Here is a 20,466-nt window from a genome sequence, read left to right as displayed (position 1 = left end):
GGTCCATGTACTTTGATGTCTAATGGAACTCTGAGTTAAAAAAGGAAAAAAAAAAAAAAGAGAGAGAGAGAGAGATGCAAATCTGAAATTTTATACTACAAAGTAACCTGTTACTATTAGATTTGAGCCTCCTGTTGTGTAACTCTGGCTGTAATTACATAGGAACAGCATTTGTGGTAGCGTCAGGACATCTATTACCTGCATCAAGTCTTGAACAAGCATGAACAGAGAAGTGTAGGTGTTCTCTAACTTACTCTATCCACGTAATACCAGTTAATTGATTTTATTGGGTGCTATGGGCACCCAACAATTTTGAAAAATTGTGTTTTGATTGCCCTCTAGTGGCTATTGCCACTGCACCTTGCATCGCTCCAAAAATCTTAGTGGTCCCTGAGGCCTTTGGGGTTGGACTGGACAGGTGTAGTGGGCTGGCAAGGGTCAGTGACAAGTCAGCCATGTCACTAAAAGGACTGAGAGGCTCTCAGGCTTGACTTTGCTTAAAGAAGCTGTAGCTAGCTTATAACAATGTTTAGTAATTCATTTAATATTTGCAGTCATTAACAGCTTTCTTTGAATGTAATTTGTCACAGGGTAGCATAAACTCTCCCACTGTCTCCTGGAGGAGGAGAGGGGAATCTACTGTGTTTGAATATGTCTAGTCACAGTATTTACCCCTGCACCCACTTATGTTATTTGCCTTGCAGCAATTCTCTTTGGATTTTGTACAGCTCCAATTTAAAGCTTATGCCAGCAAATTAGCATTTTTGGTGCAAGAAACATTCTCAACAAAAATTGCTTCTCTGGCCTATATTTGTGTGCAAAGTCAGACCCAGCCTGGCATTGTGCTACAAGTTGGGTGTCTTTACTGAGAAACCAAACTCTCGGGGGGAAATTATGTCCAAACAATACACTGGCAGGGTCCTTGAAGCTCTTCAGAAGTGGCCTTATCAACTCCTTCCAGCAGCAGATGCAAAATTAGTCTATATATTTTAATCATTAACAGCAGTGATAAAAGTTTACAAGATCTCCTTAAGTTAATGTAAGACTTTTCTTCCTTAATAAAGCTTATAAATTATACTTCTGTTTTTCCATGTGCTTTTTGATCTAAAGTCTATCTTAATACAGTAACCAACAACAAGCAGAAGGGTGTGTTAACATGTTTCACTTGCTAGCATTGCTACAGGCTAGAAAATACTCAAACTTTGAGAAAAGAATCAAAACCAAAACAGTGTAGTAAGATCAAAGTGAAATCACAGAAGATTTTTCTTTTACAGAGAGTTTCCTTCATTTCCTCCTCATATTTTCAGAGATGGTTCTGCTCTTGAGGTCACCCTCAGCAATTGTAGGAGAAGGATGACATGGAAACATTGATATGAGTATTAAAGTGATCCCAACAATGGATCAGATCTGAGGACAAAATTTCTGCTTCAATCAAGTTTAACTGTTCCACTGCATTTGTTTTACATATGGAAACTTCAGATGTGAAGCCAGAGCAGCAGAAGTAGCCCTGCAAGTAAGGCATCTATGATACGCACTGAAGAGGAGGACTTCACTATGGTTTTGGCTTTTTCTTCTTTCAGCTACCACATGGCAATTGAAATAAGCCAGAGTTGGAAGGACAGACTCCTTCCCAGCTGTGACTGTCACTTAGCAAAGCAGTGACTCATCCTGCAAAGGAGTGATTTCCATCCAAACCAGTTGTTTATATGCATCTGCATTGTATGTAACCTCTCTGAAACTAAAAGTCCACAGGCAGAAGTGGTCACCAAGTCAGTGGATCCTAAGTGAGTAAGTATCATGCATTAGCCACGGACAGTCCATTCTGATTTTGTTGGACAATAGGAAACAGTAAAGTAAATGTTATAAATATATATAGAATTTTTAAAGTAGAAGCTATTGATGCTACTTTTATCTGGGATGTTGTATTGGAGATAGAAAATCAGAGGAGTTCTTGTAGCTCTGCTATCAGGCTGACACAAAGGCAAGTCACTGTACTTTTTTGCATCAGACAGGGAGCACTGTTCTAAAAATGTTTATAATGAAATTGTGTCCTTCTGGAAAAGACATGGAAATCCTCTGAAGGGAAGGGCAGTTATCTAAATATTAAAGCTTATTATGATTATAGAGTAATCTGAAGGAAGGACTTGGGCTGCTGTTAGAAAACACAAAACATGCCATTGGTCCCAGGCTTCTGATTTAAATGATTTTTGTTTAAATGTCAAACACTTAAAGTACATATGAGTACTTCTGAATAAGCCTCAAATTCAAAGAAGAAACACACTGTTTGTTCACAAGCAGTTTGTTCAAACACGGCAATTTGTTCAAACACAGCAGTTTGTTCAATTCACAGCAATTTGTTCAAACTATTCTAGAAGAGAGCCAGGTAAAATTCATTAGGTAGGTTGCTAATTACCAAGTGCCCATTTAACTCCAGCTGCAAAACGATGACTACCGAGTAGCAAATGTAGCCGATGTGTGGGTCTTCAGCAGCACCCAGCACAGGTGACTCACATCATGTTACATTACATTAAAGGCTTTATATAAGTGTGGGTGCTGCCTGGAAATAGAGGGCTAGTCAGCTGCAATGGTGGGATGTGTTGGAAGCAACTGATGCTTCTCAGAGTTGTGTTGCTGTTTGTTTCTTTGTTTTTACAAGCAATTCCTCGCTGTAAGGGTAGTGAGGTACTGGAAGAGGTTGCCCAGAGAAGAGCTATGGATGCCCTGATCCTGGAGGTGTTCAAGATCAGGTTGGATGGGGCCTTGGCACACCTGGTCTATTGAAGAGGTTTGGGGGTATGTATGTGTGTGTGTGTGCACGCCTAGAAAACTAAGTGATCTTTAAGGTCCTTTCCAACCCAAGCCATTCTATTTTTCCTGAGAGGCTGTGTTTTGTGCCTTTCAGGTGTGTGCAAGCCTCCCTCCCTATGGGCCTTGAAGGGTCAGAAAGTTTGCTAGCACAAACTAAGGTGTGTTAGTTGGTGTAGGCTGGGGTGGAGATGGTGGAGTTGCTGTTTCTGTGCTGTGAATGGGAAACTGAGGTGATGTGCCCTAGCATGGGAGTTGCAGAGGTAGGAATTATTGTGGTGCTCCAGCAATGGAAGAGACTGCTGGGAGCCTTGTCCTAACGTGTTGCATGGTCCTCATGGTTTCACTTGCAGGTCCACAGGCCTGTGTCTGCAAGCTGAAGCTGATGGTCATATTACAAAGCTATGTTACAAAGATTTGATATGGTTATTTGGGTCCCCCAAAGATGAAAATGCAGGTCTTTTCTAAACAAAACTTTGAGCCTTGTGTGCTTTGGGGGCCACAAGGGACCTATGAGATACAGAGAAAGTGTAACTTAAACCTATATCCTTTCCTACTTTCATTAGGTGTTTCCTCTGTTATTTAAATTAATGCTGGTATCTTCATTTTTTGTTTTGTTTTCTATTCCTATCACTTATATCTTTGATTCAAGTATATTGTAAGGGAAAGTTGTTTCAGTCATTATAAACTTAAAAAAAAAAATAAATAAATTCCACTTATATTCTACCACACAGTTCATCGCAAAGGTCGTTTCTAGATTCTCATTGTCTTACTGCATGTTGTGGTGAGATTTTGATTCCCTTATTAAAATTTAGTTTGCTCGTAACTACCATCTATCTTTAACTTTTAAAACTTCTTGTTTAGATATGCTTTATTCCAGTGTTCATTTTATTTGCAGACTGAGGTTACCTGACAGTCATTGCTTGACTTGTCTTGGTACCTACACAAAGGCCCCATCTATGGCTGAGGTATGAGGGTTAATACAGCATAGCATGATTCCATTGTGATGGACTCATGTGAAAATGGTACTGCTATTGTTCTGCAGGATTTGACAGAACGTGAGCTACAAGAAGGGGAAAGACACATGAGCTATAAAATCAGGATTTTTTTCCGCTTTTCGTATTTGGTAATGAAAGAAGATGGGACATTAGGAAATGGGGGAAGTATGCTGCGTCGCAAAGTCTGTTTCCCCCTATGTCTCAAATGCCTATGTTCCCATTTTCAGGTACCTACAGTAATTTCAAAATAAAGAGTTGTGGTAAAATACACTCACAATCAAAATACTGTGTCAGTCAAATCCATTCTGTGAGAGGCATCCACAAATCCTGTGATTTGTGGGCTCTTTTCCTTTTGTTCTAGCAAGTATTTCATTCTATGATCAGTTCTTCCCTTCTCTTGGTTCTTCAATATCTGTTGGAATTAGCTGTTGACTGCCAACAAACTGAGTTAACTTCAGGTTAACCTATCCTATAAGGCCTTATTCTACTCTTTGGAGACTCAATAGAGGCATCTCCTCACTTTTGGAACCTCTAAAATTTCTGTTCTCTCAAACAGTTGTTTTGAAGAAAAAGTAGTAGGTATATTGAAAGCATTAGGTGCTGCAGAGTATTTTATAATTCTTAAGGCTTTTTTTTCTTAGTCTCTCAGCCCTTAAAATCTCATTTATGTTTTAAGCTTTACCTCACTGTGAGGGCAAGGCATCCATTTTTTCAGTCTTGAAGTGTAGTTAGCACTCTAAAAAATAATGTTAGTTTTTAAATTTTTCCAATGAAAAATAAGTCTATAAACATTGTGTGACCTGGTATGGTCATGACAGTGAGACTGGTCATTTATTACTTAGTCAAAATGTCTCCAAGTGCATATCAATCTTTCAAATCTACACACCCCTTGTCTATGAGTAGTTTTCATGTTTGTTGCATTGTGTGATGGGTGAAAGAGAAAGTTTAGGAAATGTTATTGCTTCATGCAATATCTTAAAATACATCTACCACCCACTGTGCATATCTAATGCACTATCTACCACCTAGTAGAGACTGAAATTGCACCATAACAAAATTCAGCAGCAGTTTAGAAGAAAATAACTTCATCTTGTGAATAGGCCTAAATCTCCATGTCTCTATGTTTGGCAAATCCACTGAAGTCCTACTTCCCCTGCCAACTCTGAGGTGTTCAGTGTTTAATTTATACTTGTGATTACTGGACTGATTCATTCAGACCATCTTTCCAGAGGTGATGCAAGGCATAGGTGTTTTTTTCCTTAAGTCAATTCCATTTCCTAGGCCTTAACTGAGTTCCACATAATAGTGTCTGTATGACTGAAAAGATGCTGCATGCAACTGGCGAAAATGAAATTAGTCCATGCAAACCAATCCATGCGATTAGACTTACTGTTTATGCTTCCAGTTGCCCTTATAATCCATAGGTGTCAGTTTTTCCAAAATTAAGTATAACACTTTGCTCCAGGTAGCAATGTGATATAAAAGGCTTGGCAGATGATTAGTTAATAATATCGCTCAATCTGTTTCAGTAATTATTATCAGCAGCTGAAAGTGCCTATTGCAAAGTAGCTGCTCTAAGGATGCTTAATCTCTTTGTAAAGTGCTTTTGAGATCTACTGATGAAAGTTAGGTGGTATTACCATTATAGTCATAAATCTGGGTGTATACTACAAAATATTTTTTGAGTACTCACTTGAATTTGGATTTTAAATAGCCTGCTCTAGCCAACTTTTATTTCTTTCAAGCTTCTTTTCACAAATTTTGCTGGCAGGAAAGTGTACAGGGTATATGCATTTAGCTTGAATTCTGCAAGCATTAGCACTGTGAGGTTGATAGTTGAGATATTGCTGGGTTGTTGTTGTTGTGAAGCAGCTAATGCCATGCAGAGTATGATCAGTCTTTACACAGGGATGTATAGGGGTGGATAAACATATCTGCTGAGCTTTCCAGTCAGAAACAAACCCAAGTCTATCTCCTAGGTTAAAGGTAGGTAAACTCTGCCTGCCCATATTTGTTAGACTGCACCACTGATGGCTAAGGACTGTTATTCTTCCTGGCTCATGAAATGTCAGGTCTCCCCTGCAATTTGTGTCCTCTGACAGGGAGCACTGTACATCTGGTGAAGAATATTTCAAGTACTGCACATGCGAGCAGGACAAAACATAATTAGACACATATTTGAAATCTTTTGTTCTTACATGTATGTATCCAAGTCTGTGTGAAGAAACCACAAGGGCTTGGTCAGATTCAAATACCTGTGTTTACTGAATATACACAAGCATAGGAGGCCTAGAAATTTGTGCTAATACTCTAGTTGTTTTCTGGCACCTCCTGCAAAAGAAAAAAAACTGTGGAGGACAGAGTACAAGAGTAAGGAAGTGTTATTTACAGGTTTAGTGACTTTTTTCTTAAAACCCATAACAGGAGGATACTGATGTTACTTAGCAATATTTTAAAGTTGCTATATGTTTCTAGAATGATCGTTATGAGACACCTTGCATGTACCCAGAGGGTCTGACTTTGTTTTCAATGGAGAATGTTGTTTCACTTTTCACTTCTTTTTTCTGCTACAGAAGACCCAGTACATTCTCTGGGATAAGCAGTTTTCCTTCTCTGGTAATAGCTATTCTGACCCAAACAGTTCTAAATGGGCAGGGATACTGTGAACAGTAGGACAGGTTTAATTGGATATGTATGGTTGGATGCAAGTCTCAGTTCATGGCTGGATCCAGAAGTGGGTCTTTCTGAGGTTGCTGAGACTACCTCATTGACAGGTAAGCCTTTACCTTTGCTTTATGTGATATTCTTTAGTGATAAGTATGAGGAATCAAATTATATCCTTGCACTACAACAGTATTTGCATAAACAGCAGGATTAGCTTGCATTTTGACAATTCGACAAAGTAATGCCTTACTGTAATTGTACCAGTTGAACTGTCATGGGTAACCTGTGTTACTATGCTATTTGGGAAAGTGCTGAGGGTTAAGGAAGATACTTGTGAAGTAATTGGGAACAACCACTTATCTTCAGCAGAAGAATTACTTCAGTGGTGCTACAGATACAGGATTACTTCTTGAACCACTTCATGTTGTCTTGTGACTCCAGGTTGGGTCCTGAGGATTAGTAACTATTTTTCAAAGGTCTGTAATGACTGCCTGGAGGACAGCATGGCAATGCATAGGATGCAAAGCAAATCCACGTGTCAGACTTCTGTGCAAATTTACTGCTAAGCTTTGCTGTGGGGATGTATGTGGTAACAGGGCTCAGCCTCTTCCCTTTTTGAAGTAGCCCAGTGAAGTAGCTAACACTTGCCTAAGTGGGCCCAAGCTGACCTTGCTCCCCATGTAGCCCAGAAATCCTGTGCAGCCTGGCTGGATGTTGGTATGAGGAAGAGGCCTGGGTTGCACTGAGTAATACATCCCCAGGGAAGGCTCTTTTTATCCACCATAATGCCTCACTAATGGAGGCGGGAGGGATATAGTGCCTGTAGCCCATACCCCACCCTGAGAATTCCCCCTGCCTCCCAGGCTCTTCTTTCCACAGACACTTTTGAAGCCTGCTGGTAATGAAAAATTTGATGTCTGTTAAGTCAAAATGAGAGGAACAACAAAGTAAAGAGGATGCCTTAGTGCTTACTTTCCTCTCAGTGGCTCTTCTGAGCTGCGGTTGACTGTGAAAGAGCCCTACTTCATTCCAGGGAACCAAATGATGTTTATGTGAGAGGAGAGAAAAATGTGCTACTAGAGGATTAAAGATTTAATAGTCAGAGATGCTCTGTAATGAACTACCAACACTAACTAGTTTCTGATGTTTTGACAATCACCAGGTGTTCTGCAGTAGCATGATTTGCACCTGCCTGTGTTATTTTAGTAGTACAGAGGCTTTCCTCCCCACCAAGCTATGTTTGCTCTGCAAATCTCCCCTGAAAAGGATGGGAGCAGTTGATGCTTGGCATGTTGTCATGTTTCAACAAGGCCAAGTGCAAGGTCCTGCACCTGGGCTGGGACAATCCCCAGACACACACTGGGGGATGAGTGGATTGAGAGCAGCCCTGCGGAGAAGGAGTTGGGGGTGTACTGATGGATGAAAAATTGGGTGTGAACTGGCAATACTCTCTTGCAGCCCAGAAAGTTAATGTATCCTGGGCTGTATCAAAAGCAGTGTAGACAGCAGGGCAAGGGGGGTGATTTGTCTCCATCTGCTCTGCTCTCCTGAGACCCCACCTGGAGTGCTGCATTCAGATCTGGGGTTTCCAGCATAGGAAGGACAGCGACCCATTAGAACTGATCCAGCAGAAGGCCACAAAAATTATCGGAGGGCTGGAATGCCTCTACTATTCAGAAGGGCTGAGTGTTGGTGGTGTTCAGTCTAGAGAAGTCTCCAGGAGACTTTATAGAATCATTTCAATGTATAGAGTGGGCTTATAAGATACTTTATACCAGAGCCTGAGGTGACAGGGCAAGTGGCAATAACTTAAAACTGAAAGAGTGTAGATTTAGATTGCATTTAAGTGTAAGGCCACTCTTGCTGTGCGGGGGAGACTGCCCAAGCTCAGTGTTTGGGAGACCTGGAGTGCACATGTGCCAGGTAGGCTCCCTGCAGACCTGTACCTTGGCCTGGTTTAATTTCTCCTCTAGAAAGCAATGCGCTCCCTCCAAGATGAATGTGCATGCGGAGCTCATGCTAGCAGTGGGTGTGCAGACTTGTTGGTCTCTTCAGTATTCAGAGTTTGCAGCAGGAGTAGTGGCTTGCTGTTAGTACTACTGACTGGGTTTCAGGAGTGACTGTGGCTCACATTCAGGAGAATGGTGGTCTCTGAAAGTCTTTTCTTTTTTTTTTTTTTCAGAAAATTAACAGAATTATCCTTTTGTTCTGCAGCTGACTTTTGCCTGCTAGAAGTCTGCTTCTGCTTTTGATGCATTCTGGGGTGCTTTTTCCCTTCTATTGCCAGTTCTGTTAAATATCACAACTCTGTTCCAAGGTGCTGGTCAATGCAGGGACATAGATAAGAAAAATGAGGAAAGCAGCTGATATTAAATTTGGGTTTGGCTGTTTGTGCAGCTATAACAGTCATGTCTTGCAAATTTCATCACCTGATTTGTTTTTCCTTGTGCCTAATGCTCCTGCTCCAAGCCTGATTCTTTCCACTTTCACGGTAGACCACTGTATTTCAGTACACCAGCACCAACACCATTAAAGACTGGAGGATGTTATCAGAAGATCAGAGGAAGCAACAATCATTCCTCCTATACTTTTTTTTTAGACACTTCCTAGAAGTCAAGGGTGTGGTCAGACAGCGGAGTAAGGCCAGCATTGTGCCTTGCCATCAGTGTGGGTGCTGTCTGCCCCCATCCCTCCCAATCCCAGCAATGCTGTGCTAGCTCTGGTGCATCTGTTTGCACAGACTTGTTCAGCCTTCTAGTCTGTATATGGGTTGTTCACACACACACACACACACACACACACACCCCCGGCTTAGCTTCCTGATGGGTTGCTGGCTTCAATTGGTTTATCAACATAAGCTGTGCGCCAGTGGGAGGGAGGTTTCAGGGAGGGGAGATAGGTTGGGTTGGACCTGCTCTCCTGTGGTGTCTGTGAGCCTCTATCAACCCTGCTGAGCATTGCACCACACCCTCAAACAGAAAAGCGAAGGACACCTCAATTATTCTTGAAATAGAGGTCTAGATAATAACAATAGACAATAAGAGCTGTGTACTGCTTGCAAGCATTTTTGGCAGATAGTTGCAATTTGGATATCAGTCTGAAGAGCAATGATCGTTTCAGCTGTTACTGACACAGACATATCTAAGTGCTTTTTCTTTTTTTTTTTTGTCAAACTTCACCTCAATTGATAGAGCTTTATCTGTATTAATTGCATCTTATCATAAGCACAGTGGCAATTTTGTAACTGCTGATAATTATATTTCAGAAATATGATACTAGGATTGGCACATTGTTAAAGTTACCGCTTCTCCCAACGTTGCATTTCAAAAATGTGTATTTGCTTCCATTTTTGAAATCAGATTGATCTGTTCTTGAGTCTTGACATTAAACTCAGATGCACGTGGTCTCATGTATTTTTGAAGAAATAAGCCTTTCTATTAAAAGCTCAGGTTATCCTTTTGCCCTCTTCTCTCTAAGCTGGATCAAATCTAGAATTTCAAAGTTATGGGTCTAAGTTAGCTTAAACTGAACTTCTATAAGTGATCACAGCAGTAGTTGGGAACATGGTTGTATCACAGTCTAAGTCTGCCTAGGTTTTGAGATGCTAAAATCCACAGATGTGACCAGTTCCTATTAAAATGTGTGAGCTGCAGCAACTCAGTCAATAAAAATTGGAGCCTCTCTAGTATCTGCACTGGCATTTTGAAGGCTAGACATGCTTTCTTGCTCAGTCTTTCTTCAGAAAGCATTTAAATAAGTAATCCTATTCAGCAGAGCATTTAATTTGAGTGCCAAATTAAAAAGGTCCACTAGAGTTGAGTATGAAAGATCTCAAAGTGCAGATTAAAATGTTCTCCAGCTCTTAGCCACATTAAGGCCACTTGTAGGGTAAAATCTAAGGCCAAATTTGATTCTCTAGTTCAATCTTAATAGCTAAAGCTGAGCTCTTAAGACTGAAGCATTTATAGAATTTTATTCATGTTTTCACAGGTGCTGAGTACTTCTGTTCCTGGTAGAATTGAGTGGCACAGACACCCTGCAGCAAAACAAAAAGGGTTTTATAGCATATTCCTGGCAGTCAGCTACCAGTGTGTATGGGCAGTTAGCCATCTCTCTTACAGCGTTTCTAGAGGGCTATGGGACAATATAATGAAGCTTGTTAATGAAGGGCTAAAGTCATGCTCTGATCTTTTTGAAAGCATGCCTGAATTGTCCACAATCTTCTGTTTATCAGCTATTGCTAAAGTTCATTTATTTATAACCATGACAAATAACCCTCATGTACATTCCTCCAGTGATTTATTGTGCAATTGTTTTGCATTCCTCAAATGTAAAATAAACCATTGGAGTAAGATGTGATGCAAGATATTCGTTTGTAAGAAATAAATGGACAGTTCCTTGAAATGAACAATGTAAAATATAAACAAACCAGCTGCTCATACACTACTGATAAGATTCTAGCTGAGAAGTTATGGTACTGATGACTTTACCTTGAGATGTAAGTTTTATTGCAGGAGAGATGATGACTATGCCACTTTGTCACATTGTCGCTTAGTTTCCAATAATTCATAGTCCTGCCTTAAAAATGAGGCTGTTTCTGGGCAGCCTTGTTCTAGGGCCTGCCTCTCATTTTGACTTTTAGCTGCAGAAAGTGGTTTGTGCAACTTGATCTGGTTTCCATTATGTCAAAAGGGGGCCAGCTCATGCATTCTATGTGTGGTGTCAATGATCATGTTTGTCTGATCTCTACTTCTCCAACACCCAGTCTAATAACAGCTCATGCACAAAGAAGGTGAGCTACAATTAAGATACCATAGGAAAGACATGGAAGTCATGCATCTCCTGAAACCTTTGGAGGAGACAAGACTGGGACTGTATAATGAGTCCCTGTTATGCAAGGAGATGGTGTTTCTCTGTTGGCTTCACTGTCATCATCTGTCCCAATTAAACTCATGAGGCAAGAAAACACCATAAAGTTTCTTGTTTGTTTTTTATGTGAATAAGCACATTGCATTCCCTCATAAATTAATGGATGCCCAGTGTACTACTCAAAGGGATTAATCTAAGACAAAGTTGGGACTTTCACAAATATTAGTTTTGAAGATCTTTGAGGTAAAATGACTCCCTTAGCTAAAGGTATGTCAACTAATATGTTGTAGGAACTTTACAAGATATCCTATGGCTTGTACTGTCATGCTCTACTGGATAATCCAAGTCCTGACCATCAGAATACTCATATGAGTGAGCATGTGGTGCTGGCTGCATTATTGTTGATTTTTACCACTGTTTTTTTCAGCTCCAGCTGGATCCTGCTATCACCCTGCAGCAGAAAACAGGTATGCTGGGAAACCTGCTGAGGTTGCTGGGATCTTCCAAAGATCCAGGGTGGGCCTTGAATGAAGCTTTTCTTGCTTGATTACATGAGCTTTATGGGGAGCTCACCCTGCACTCTTTTCCCTTGAGTGGGCTATTTTCTGATGTATTTCTTCTACTTGCCTGTTTGCAGGCAAGTAATCCTTGTAACCTATGCCTCTGATAGATCAGGCTGGCTGCGACTGACCAGTAGGTTCAAGAGCTACTAGAGAAGGACACACCCATATCTCTGCAGGTAAATACAGATACACACCCATGTGAAAATACATGTGAACAAGTACATTACGATCACACCTGTTTTTTGTAGAAGCCAGTTAAATGGATCTGTTTGCCTGAATGCTGAGAGCCCACCCTTGCTATTAAGAGTACGCTCATTCTCTCAGGATCCTGAAAGTCTGTAGTGAAAGTGCCTCTTAGATAAGCTTAATACTGATTAACATTAATATAATCAAGCTTCATTTCAGCAAGTGCTGAAACAACGTACAGAGCTCTAGCATTACTGGAAATTTGTGAAATAAGCATGCTGTCTCTTGGTTGTTTTGTTCCTTTTAATATCAATTGTTTAGGAAAGAACTTTTCTGAAAAAGGAAATCAAGAGCATTTCTCCATCCCTACTGTTGCTGCAATAACAGGAAAGAAAATTCACATATACAGAGCTCAGCAGATAAGGGCTGATTTGTAGTGTTTTTGTTGTTTGTTAAATAACTGGTGTGCAAGTGATCCAAAAGAAAACCAAATTGCTTACCTCTCTAATTCACAGTGAATTGAGCCCTCAGTCTCCTGGGGCACACAGGCACTGGGATGGAGAGCCCCATGGACAGGAGCTTCAGGAGACCCCTCTCCTGAACCAGCGAAATGACTTCAAGCCAAGCAGGTCACAGCCATGGGTAGGTAGCTGTAGGACCATCAGCATAAAGTGACCCAGCCACTCAGGGAAGGCTAGGGTGGCTGTCTATGCCTCTTCCAGGAGCTTCTGTAATGCAGGGTCTGCAGCTTTTCAAATAAAATATCACACTATCAGATGAAGGAAGTAATCCAGGTAGTCTGTATGCTCTTTGCCTTGATAGTAAGGTCAGCTGGTGGTGGTCTTTGCGCATGTGACAAACTTCAGCAGCATTTCAAACTCTGGAACTGGAGCTGCCTTGCAAAGCCTGTGGGATGAAGGTTAGTGCAGTGAGAAGCTGAGGGCACTGCTGCAGCATTTGGGGGTTTGGGTCAAACACAGTGGCTAAATAGTTTCCCAAATGTTATCAGCAGTGAAATAATCACTAGGTTTGACTGTTTAAATGTCTTTCTTCTTGAGATGGTGGTAATGCTCGGAGTGGATTTTCACTATCTATAGACTCACACTTCTCAGATGGTTTCAGGCTACTTGCAAAGTTGGGTGCTCTCTTGGTGTGTGCTGTGTTCACAATTTCCAGATTGTTTATAAATTTTGGATGAGAAAAATGAGGGTTTAAGGTGCTGTAACCATGTTTCTATGGCACACCAAGGACGATGCTCCACAGCTCACCTTGTCAGGAGGTGTACTTAAACAGTACTTGGCTGTTTCCCTTCAGGTTTCTGCATCGTGTTGCTTCTCTAACACTTTCCATTTAGTTTCTTAGGTTAGCATGTAATACTTTGTTTCACATTCATGTTTGAAGATCCTGTAATAATATCAGTGGATTTCATTTAATCCCTCCTTTTCACCTAGTTTGAGAGCTAATCCTACTTTCTGGCAGCCTCTTATTGCCTGCTAAAGCTGGCACTGCAAAGCATCTGTTTTCTCAGTTGGGGCTAGCTCTGTGGCTGGTGTGATTTGGTATATGGGTGTGATACTGCGTCAGTAAAAAGAACTGCAAGAATCCATCTTCAGTAGTAAAAACTCAAGTGTTTTAAATGACAGAAATACCTGTTGACTACTGTGTCTTTTTTCAGGTTTGGGCTCAAGACACAAGCACTCATTTCTGGGTTTGTAATGGTGGGGGGAGGATGTAGACTACCCTTCTGTAAACAAGGGCCTGTGGGAACTCAGGATTCCTGCTCTGAAGAATTTACTATTTAAGAAATAATGTGCTTCCATAGTGCGTATGTCTCACCCAAAAGTCCAATCATGCGATTCTTGTTAAGGACAGAAATTAAGCTTGTTAAGGTAGCCTTATTAATCTATTTACACATTTTTTGCTTTTAGGCTGGGCTGCATTGTAGATATGTTTGCAGGCTTAAATGCTTTGAACCAGTTTGTCTTGACATAGCAGAGAAAGCATACCGTTTGTGTTTTTTTTTTTTTTTTTTTTTCTAATGGCGTGGTGGTGGAATACTTTCAATGGCGTCAGTCAGGCTGGGATTCCTGTGTGAATTTTTCTATTGCTTAAAATGCTAAAGTAGAAAATCTGTCCGTATTAGTGACTGATAGCTTGCTGTCACTGGCCCTGATGCTTGCTTCTCTCCACTTGCCCACTGTCCTCCACAACATCCTCTATCTGTTGTATTTCCTACTTGGGGATGTATCTCTTACCTATCTTTGTTTACATAAATTGTTTCAGAGAGGAAAAATGTTTTATAAAAACAAACAAGAGCTACTTAAGTATAAAGATAAAGCAACAGTTTTATCACTAATGGTACTGATGCAGTAAATTTTGGGCTGCTTGTGAAATCATGGATGATGTTATGCTTAATACCTGTGATATCTGAATTTTCATCCATTGGGGTGTAACTTATAGAGCTGCTTGCTGCTGTGACATGTGGCTGAGCAATTTTTGTCATATCTTATCAGGGAAATACCTGCAGTACAGCCATTTTAGTGTTGTTGCTTTAACGTAACTGGGAAATGTCATCTTTAAATAACCTGGAGGAGTAACTGACCTGGCAGCGTTGTTTGTGGAAGGCAACTTTTGTAAATGTTTGGCATGTCCAGCACTTGTGTTGATTGTTTGCAAGTGGGTGGCAAGATGTAAAAGTGAATATCAACTGCTAATGGTAGCACACAGGTTCACATGTGTCCTGGTTTCAGTTAAAACAGAATTTTCTTCCTAGTAGCTGGTGGAATGCTGTGTTTTGGCTTGGGATGAGAAGAGTGCTGATAACACCCTGATGTTTTAATTGTTGCAGAGCAGTGCTTATACCAAGCCAAGGACATCTCAGCCTTTTGCTCTGTCCTGCCAACAGGCAGGCTGGGGGTGCAGTAAGAGCTGGGAGGGGACAGACCCAGGACAGGTGACCCAAACTAGCCAAAGGGGTATTCCATACCATCTGATGTCATGCTAAACAATATATAGGGGTGGCTAGCTGGGGGAGGGGGCTGGACTGCTCGGGGTTAGGCTGGGCATCGGTCAGCAGGTGGTGAGCAATTGCATTGTGCATCACTTGTTTGTACATATTATTAGTAGTAGTACTATTATCATCATTGTATTATTGTTATGATTATTTTCCTGTCTTTATCTCAACTCACGGGCTTCACTTTCCATTTCTCTCCCCTGTCCCAGAGAGGGAGGGGGGAGGGTGAGCGAACGGCTGCATGGTGTTTAGCTGCCAGCTGGGTTAAACCACTACAACATGGTTGAGTTTCTAGATGTTCACTGCAAGTTCCTCAGAAAAGTTAGCCCAAATCCTCACCATGGCCCTTGGCACGCAGCTTCAGAGCAATGCCTCTTTACTAGTGAATCTTCTAGAATAATTAGTTTATACTTATAATCAGGGACAATGGGTGCTCCCTGCTGTCTAGGGGCTAACTGTAAGCTTCAAATGACACCTTCACAGGGATGAGTGCAATTAAATTTTCCACTGTAGGTCTGGGTGGCTAAAATTCATTGGAACTTAGCACTAGTGTGGTAATGCACAAGATAGGCAAGACCCATTCTCACTTACCGTAGTAGTGAGAAGCCTTAGCCAAAACCTCCAGGTGTTGGCAAGGCTGGAGAATGCTGGCTGCAAGTAACAAGAAGCTCTATGAAAAAAACCTTGATTAATAAATCATTGGAAGCTTTTTGTAATGCCCAGTTTAATAGAATTTAAAGATGAGAGAGAATTAACTGAGTAACAGGAAGCATCCTGCAAGAATTTCCCCCAAAGCACTGAAGGTGAGTGAGAGAAGGGAGAGACAGAGCATACACAAGTTTGCAGTTGTGTTACGCATGCCTCTGAGGGGTGGTGCACTGTCCCTGCCAGGGCAAACCCCACTCACTGTATCCCACACAAGCTCTGCTGGGAGAAACCCAGGCTCGCCAGGGAGCAGGTGGGCAAACCCTTCCTTTGTGTTCAGCCTATGAGTCAATGAGGCGTGTTTCGTTTCACACCATTCTTCTGTTCCCTCCTTTCCTCAGCCCTGCAGTGAATCTCTCTGTCTCTCTTAAAGTAAGGCCCCTTTTGCTAGACAGCCCCTGCAAGGGGCAGGATTTTCAGAGCAATGCTCAGAAACTACATAACCCAGCATTGAATATATTTTATGAAACAAACCATTTCCTGACCTCCTTGAAAGCAGTTTAGTGGCAGCACAGCTACCCATAGGAAAGATAATAAAAAATGCAGAAAGACAGGTTTTATTTGAACTATAAAACACTGATGAGAAACAACAGCTGTAAGCATTAAAAGTAGTTAACCAGAGAAAATGAGTATTGCTTAAATAGGGGAGCTTGACAGAATAAGTTATCAAAGGCATGATGATGCTTGGAAAGTGCCATGAGAATGACAATGATTTTCTGCCACAGAAGTGGAAGTATGGTTCTCTTGAGCCACAGAATGTAATAATCTGGAATAAATAATTCCCTCCCTTCTCACACAAGTGCTTCTTACTGCCAAAAAGACAACTGTACTGTGGATGGGGGAAAAAATTATTCCATGAAACTCCGAATAGTGCTTTGTTTCTAGATAGCAACTTAAAATTGACGTATCAAAGAAGAGGCCTGCTAGCATCTCTTTAATTAAAATGTCCACAAATCTTGTGACCCTACTGATAGTGCCAAAACAAAAAATGTGTATTTTTCTCATTCCCAAGGTAAGATTGTTACGTGAGCAAGGCAGCAGCTATGTGAAAGGTCCCAGAGGAGCAGGAATGAGCAAAATTGCCCTGCTGACTGTGGGCTGTAACTGGCATGGCAGGGGAAAAGGAAGGGGAAAGTGTTTGAATTTTCTTCCTAGCCTCTAAAATGCTGCAAAACAATGCCAATCCTCTATGTAGCATGATCCAAATTTGGAAGAAGCTCAGCTTGCAAAAGCAGTAGCAGAGTCCTTTTCTTTACCTAACTGTTGTTAGTGTATCAAATTTTTTTTCTTTTTCAGCGTTTAGTCTTGAAATGCTCCGTAAGGGAGTGCTAGCCTCCAGAGTTAACAGGAAAGTCAGAGTCTAAAGAGTCATCTGAGGGGAAGGACTGATGGGATTGTGATGGAGCAGGTAGATGAACCCATACCTACCTCATCTCCAGCTACTGTCTTAGCCCTGAATCTTGTCCTCCTCCTTCCTCCACTTCTTCCTTTGGGCCAGCTTTCCTTTCTTTGTAGATATAAGAACTGACACCTAGCAACATTTCTGGTTTTAGCAGGCTCTGGGGAGAAAGTAGTGATCATACAGCTGGGGGGGGTGTCTTCTATACATAAATCACGGATATTAAAATTTGTGTAATTTTTCATCACGTAGAAAAAAATGTTCTTATGTTCATTGATATGCAAGAAAGGAGTAAAATGATAAATAATTGAAAAATCTGAGGTACTATAGTGGAAAAGCAAAATATCTCTCCACCAGCATGATTCAGTTCTGCAAAATGCAGCATGTGTTTCACACTCCCAGCCCTTCATCTCTACCATGACATTCCATACTTCACTAGCAGTCATCTAGCATCCTGAGGAATGAAGGACAGCAAAGGGGGAAGAAATCTGAGACATCTGAGTTAAAATACTGGTGTGGACTTAAAAGCATAGTATTTCATTAGGGAGATCCCATTTTTCTGAGGAGGAGGATGTGAAATATTCTGCTTTTTAACCAAAGCTCCTTTGTCCAGTTTCAGGTGTAGAGATTTTCAGTAAAAAAAAGAACAATTTGCTATGGAAGATGGATGGGGGGGGTGGGGGGTTAACACAACACTATATTTTTTGACTAAAACTTTAGTTTTTCTACATCAGATAATGTTTGTTATCAGCTGAAAGGGAACTTCCTGTGAGCAATGTTCCAACTCAAAGGCGAGTTGATATCAATGTGAGGTTTTGTTTATTCAGAGATGTTAGGATCAGGCTTTAAGCCTGTAGAAAAAAGAGGCCCTGTTAATCTTTTACTTGTAGATGTACAACTGATGGGTGTTCAGCCTCCAGGATTTAAGATTATCAAGATAAGGTTTCAGATAAACATCCAAATGTTTAGATCTTTATCTAACCCAAAGCTCTGAACCTTTAAAGGATTACCTATATCCAGGGATAATGCTGTAGTGATTTCAACACCTGTACTGAGTCAAAGTGAGTGCATAGTCTCCTGGCATAAGAAATGATTCAAGCCCACCCTATCATTTGTTCTGGATAGTTTAAACAATGCATGTCAGATCTGAACAAGATTAGCTGGGCATTCTTATTTTAAATGACTCTGTCTGGGGATAACTCTAAACAGTCATCAATAGGATCACTTATTACTGCAGAAAAACAACTTGTGACATCATTCTTCTGTGGCCTACAGAGCAGATATGCCCTGGATGTTTTTATGGTGAATCAGATGCAATAAATATATCCCCCAGTTTTATAGATAATTGAACGAACTGCTTTCCTGTCAGCATTTTGCTTTGGAAGCAGACTTTGCTGCCCTCTTTTGCAGTTATCTTGAAAACATGTTCACAATGGCACACAGAAAAGCTCTGCTGTAGGTTAGGGCATTGATTATAAATTGATCATAAAAATAGCATCCCCAGATACAGAGCATGATAAATCTGAGTGGCCATTTCCATCTGTTATTGCAAATATATTTGACATACTGAGGAAAACATTTTTTGGTCCTGTTCCAGCATCTGTGCAGTGTCAAGCCCATGGCAGGTTAGGTTGTACACTTCTTTTTCCAACTCAGCAGCAACTCCTCCAGGTGCCCTGAGGAGCAACTGGACTTTCAGCTTCTATCAAACTTCTCCCAAATGAAGCAGTAGCTCTTATTAGGGTTACTACAAGTCTTCCAATGAATCTAATGTGATTCTGGGTTTAGTTTCATTCTGAGATTCTATGCTCATGCCTCACAAGCAACCAGGAATTGGGAAGAACTTAACAATTTCTTATACATGTGTATGACATGAAAGTACATAGACACATTATTTTACTGTGGCTCTGAAAGAGCGTTACATGTGTTAACTGACCATGCTACAAAAATCTCATTTCCTTATTAAAAAATAAAAATAAAGTAAATATCCAATAGGTATTATTCTGACAATAAAATTATAGACAGTACACAATCTTCCCTGGGGCCTTTAGGCAAATCCTTTAGCCTTCTCTGGGCTTTGGGCTGAGTTGGCTTTTAGTCTGAAAGGAAGGCAGAGTTTTTTTTGTTTTGGTTTGGTTTTTTTAGTTGAAAGATTGCCCGGTAGATTCAACTGAGTTTTTCAACCTGAGCAAGAAAAAGAAAAGGACTTACTATTCCTTATTTGAGTTCATCTGCTGTAAGTAAACAGATCTCTGGAAGCAACTACTAGCTTTGACCACTCTCCTAACATACAACAGTATTTAAGGAAAAGTTGATCTTATTTTAATCACTGGTTCTTTAGTTCACCTTTAATTAGAAAGAAAGCTTGCCTCAACAGTAGTCAGGTGGAATGCATTGGAAACATATGATTAAATGGTAAGCCTAAGTTAGCTTTTCACCTCCAGAAACCAAAACAAGTATTGGGTGCAAGAGACATTTGGAAGACCAAGTTAGTTAATAATGGCCTATATAGTAAACAAAGGATGAAATCACAGTGAATTAAAATCACTTGGCCTCTTGCTGTTGCATTCAATGGAGCTAGGCTTTTGATCTTCCATTTGAGAACTGTCTCCTCTACAGATTTGGTTTTACATTTATGGTGATGTAAGTTGCAGAGAAGTTTATCGATAAGGAAAAGAGATGGGATGTGTTGTCTTATGCCAGTCCTGCCTGATCAGTCTGAACTAGAAGCTCCTCCCTGCCTTGTTTTACATCCTACTGCTTGGTAACTTCAGACAAATGTTTTTAACAGTGTTCTGGTGATTACATTCTTTATGTGTTGTAAATCCCTGGAAGTGGAGGAGGATGTCTTCCTGGAGAGAATAAACTTGTTTTTCCCTTTTAAATAACGCTGTTCTCTAGTAACTATGTTGATCTGGCTACTGTCAAGCAGACCTGCAAATGTATGTGTTAGTAATGTTTGGACTTGAGAAAAACTAAGATATGTTGTACCATAAAGTCTATGTGTTGTGGTTTAACCTGGCCGGCAGCTAAGCATCACGCAGCTATTCGCTCACCCTTCCCCCTCCCTCTCTGGGATGGGGGGAGAGAATCAGAAGGAAATGAAAGCCTGTGGGTTGAGATAAAGACAGAATATTAGAACAGAAAATAAAGGAAAATAATGATAATAGTACTACTACTAGTAATGTATACAAACAAGTGATGCACAGTGCAATTGCTCACCACCTGCTGACAGATGCATAGCCTATACCCAAGTAGCTGGTC

General features: G+C 40.8%; 1 protein-coding gene across 1 annotated transcript in view; it reads left to right on the top strand.

The window, feature by feature from the left end:
* Positions 1–1,135: 1,135 nt before the first annotated feature.
* The window catches only part of PHACTR1 (phosphatase and actin regulator 1), a gene marked incomplete at its 3' end in the record, with an annotated part of 439,651 nt that continues 420,320 nt past the window's right edge, over positions 1,136–20,466 (top strand). Inside the window, exons 1-3 of the mRNA XM_084511511.1 lie at positions 1,136–1,788; positions 11,764–11,803; positions 11,974–12,075. The remainder of the gene's footprint in view (positions 1,789–11,763; positions 11,804–11,973; positions 12,076–20,466) is intronic.

The sequence above is a fragment of the Aythya ferina genome (assembly GCF_964211825.1).
Source record: "Aythya ferina genome assembly, chromosome: 2".
Classification (NCBI taxonomy): Eukaryota; Metazoa; Chordata; class Aves; order Anseriformes; family Anatidae; genus Aythya; species Aythya ferina.
This window is presented reverse-complemented; position numbering and strand designations above follow the sequence as displayed.